At 33.1% G+C, this 3,984-nt stretch overlaps 1 protein-coding gene across 2 annotated transcripts in view; it reads left to right on the top strand.

The window, feature by feature from the left end:
• avl9 (AVL9 homolog (S. cerevisiase)) overlaps positions 1 to 2,621 on the top strand; it is a 41,212-nt gene extending 38,591 nt beyond the window's left edge. For both annotated transcript variants that reach the window (XM_080050003.1, XM_080050004.1), the window contains exon 17: positions 1 to 2,621. This exon is cut by the window's left edge and continues 1,848 nt beyond it. The gene's annotated coding sequence lies outside the window, so the exon portion shown is untranslated.
• Positions 2,622 to 3,984: the final 1,363 nt, after the last annotated feature.

A 3,984-nucleotide genomic window follows, 5' to 3' on the forward strand; every position in this document is an offset into this window, starting at 1 on the left:
AAAGACTGCGGTTAAAGGTTCTACGAGGAACTTTTTAAATATTTCTGAAACAGTCTAATTTTTCCTCTTATGATCATAAATTACATGTAACAGCAAACGAGACCATCAGTGCAAAAGAATGCTATTTTTTTATATAGTTTTTTCTTAATGCCTTTGTCATGGGTATATATGCTCACCCAGGAACAACAGCTGGCGTAGTAAAAACACTACCGCTTTTGTCCAAAGGGGGGCGCTATAATTACCACAAACAGGAAGTTCCTCTAATCACCTTTAAAAGTTGGATAGAGATATTGACAGATTTTGAATTTCAATTATCAATATAAAAAAATCTCTCTCTCTCTATCATGGCACTAATATTCTTCCATAAGGTTTGACAGACAAGCATGTGAGCTATGTCTCCTCCTCCTAAATAGTTCAATATTATTATTTTTTTAAATTAATTAATTCCGGCATCTTGTTCAGTGATGCATTGTGGTTGTAACAGTAACAGCAGAAATGTATTACATTTAAAGGTGCAGTGTGTAATATGACATCATCAAGAAAGTTCTACAAAGTTCTAGAATGCAACGCTCCCTGGGTAACCCCACCCCTTTCGAATAATAACAGAAGCTCCAGTGGCCTTCAAGGACAAGAACAATTCTAAATTTTAAACAATGCACCTGATGACATTCCAACTATGACACTTTCGAGATGGCGGCACTAGGCCTTGGTCCAAAATATGCAGAAATATGGACATTTATGAGACCCTTTCTAAGGGAAAAAATAATAATTCAAAACATTTTTTTCAGCTATTATGCACTAAATTAAATGTACTTATGGATATTATAATTACTTTCTACAAAATCTGCTAGGAAATAAAACCCAAAATTCTACACACTGCAGGTTTAATTATTATAACTATATTATTTAAAAATGTTTATGAATCATTTCATTTATTTTAGTCAAATTAATTTCAGAAAATAGTGAATAAATTCCATTACGATTAACAGGATAACAATATTTGCACGTCGCACAGCCTCTCTTGGCTTCCGTATAAACGTATGAAGATTTAATATTTTTTTTTGTACACATAAAATCATTTATAAGACGAGCATTTAAAATGGTGTTTTTTGTGTAGCAAACGACCCAAAACCCCTAAAATATTCATATTAAAATGACGTTAAATAGATAAGAAAATTGTCCAATTCTGCAAAGGAAAAAAAATACACTTTTGCTATTTATTTCTTAAATAAATTATGTCTGAATAATTATTTGACTAATTATTTCAGCCCTAAAGTTGATAACAATTTCATGATCTGTTTCAGAAAATTCTCAAAAATACATTAAAGGCCTACTTCACCGGTGGGAATATGAAGGTGTATTGAATTCTGAGATCCTATGTAGTATACATGTGCAAAAAAAATTTAAATCGGTTCATCCTAGCCTGAGAAAAGGCAGAAAGAGTGTTTTATGGTCTCACTGTCTAACCCTGCATTTCTCTTACTATGAGTCACAGTAAGAGAAATGTAGGGTTAGACAGTGAGACCAATTTCTATTTTTTTTGCACATTTATACTACATAGGATCTCAGAATTCAATACACCTTCATATTCCCACCAGTGAAGTAGGCCTTTAATACACAATCCAAATACTGTTACTGCGTCAACCACAATGCTATCACATAAATCCTCCTGTACCTTATAAATGCCTGATTTTGTGACTATGATAATTCTCCCTTAACTATGAAGGACCCTGCGGCCAGCTGTTATACCCCCTCCCATCCATTCAGACCTTTTTCTACTCTGCTGTCAGAAAAAAATATATATACAGCTCTGGAAAAAATGAAGAGACCAGTCTGGATTTTTCTTAAATCTTCATCTCTACATTTACTTAATGAAAAAGGCTCTTTAATGACAATATTTTTTGGGGTGGAATTTGGTAGAAATGTTGTCAGTAGTTTGTAGAATAAAACCAAAATGTTCATTCTACTCAAACATATGCCTATAAAGAGTAAAACGAGAGACACTGAATATTTGGAGTGGTCTCTTAATTTTTTCCAGAGCTGTATATATATATATATATATATAAATTGGGAGAACAATACTTATTAAATCTGAAGATATTGTTATTTATTTGTTGTGTATAAATGCGTAAGTCTCATGAATCTCCATGTTTCTGTCATGAAAGCACTGGAGTGAGTCCTGAATATTGGACCCGTGTGTGTGTGTGTGGCGACATTATATTATATTTATGTGAACATTTATCTGGTGTAAAACTGTCCTTTTGAGCTGCTTACAGGTTATTGTATCTCCCTCCGAAATACAAAATATTCCACAAAAATAATTAGATTTATATTTGGTCCAGTGAGCATGCTCCGTCCAGACCCATTTTTTTTTTAATTTTTTTTATACATATTTGAACAATTTTTGTCTTTATTTTGGCCATCAATTAAATTAAATCATTTTGTTTTGTTTTCTCGATTAATTATAAAAAAAAAATCTCTCTCTCTCTCTATATATATATCAGATGCTTTCCTTTTTTTATTATGATTATTCTCCTCTGACGATATTTTTTCATTTTGTATTTAAAAAGATAAGAATGTATTGTGAATTTAAAAAATATCAATTCACGGAATATTTTTCTTGACAGATGCTTTTAACGTACTTGAGAAACAAGTGTTACTATATTATATTGCTGTATTAAAAAAAAACGAATAAAAAATAAATAAAAATACATTCGAGGCTTTTATTTTGTGGTAGACTATTATATGGCACTTTTTTTGCAGTTGTTGTGATGATACACATAACACATACAGGTGAAACTCGAAAAATTAGAATATCGTGCAAAAGTTAATTTATTTCAGTAAAAGGTGAAACTAAAATATTGTATAGACTCATTACATGCAAAGTGAGATATTTCAAGCCTTTTTTTGCTATAATTGTATTTATTATGGCTTACTGCTTATAAAAACCCTACATTCAAAATATCAGAACAATGATGGAAATAAAAAAATATATTAAATATATACATATGCATGAAATATATTATAATGATAATTATTGTGTATGAATAAATTGAGTAATTAAAAATATTTATATTTAATATTTAGATAGACTTTGCCAAAACATATGTATATGACAGGTAGAGTGGTGTATACTTTAATGTAGCCCCACTCTTTAGTAGAGTATTTACTAAAGCACATTTTCATCAGCCCCTCTGGGTTACAAATGTGGGTCAGTCCAACTGTGTGAGTGTGTCTGTGTGTGAGAGAGAGAGTGAGAAAGAGAGCGAGAAAGAGAGAGTGAGTGAGTGTGTGTGGTGTGTGTGTGTGTGTGAGAGAGACTGTCTGTGTGTGTGTGTGTGTGAGTAAGTGAGAGTGTGTGAGCGAGAGAGTTTCTGTGTCTTTGTGAGAGAGAGACTGTGTATGTGAGAGTGTGTGTGTGTGAGAGAGGGACTGTCTGTGTGTCTATGAGCGAGAGAGTGTGTGTGTGTGTGTGAGAGAGGGACTGTCTGTGTGTCTATGAGAGAGAGAGAGAGTGTGTGTGTGTGTGTGAGAGTGTGTGTGTCCGTGTGAGCGAGAGAGTGTGTGTGAGTGTGTGAGAGAGAGAATGTGGTACGTGGCCGGACACAAAAACGCCCGACAACAATTCAACATCACAGGAACTCATGAACCCAACGACCTCACAGCGGAATTTACACCCAGTGACCCTGACCGACCCATTCATCCATTCATTCATTCATTCATTCATAATTCATCCATTCATACACTGAATACACAATATATTATGCAACATTTTTGTTGTATAATTTTTAAAAGGCTCATTTCTATAAATTTAAATTAAATACTGTATATTCAAAAATTTAAATGCATTTTTTTTTTTTTTTTGGTCCAAATTCTTTCATTCATACACTGAATTCTGAGGCTAAATTTTATAGAATGTGGCGCCCCTTCCTGGACTATTATGAGAAACCGACCACAATGGTTGAGGAGTAGCTACCCCCCCTC

The sequence above is a fragment of the Ammodytes marinus genome (assembly GCF_949987685.1).
Source record: "Ammodytes marinus genome assembly, chromosome: 21".
NCBI lineage: Eukaryota > Metazoa > Chordata > Actinopteri > Uranoscopiformes > Ammodytidae > Ammodytes > Ammodytes marinus.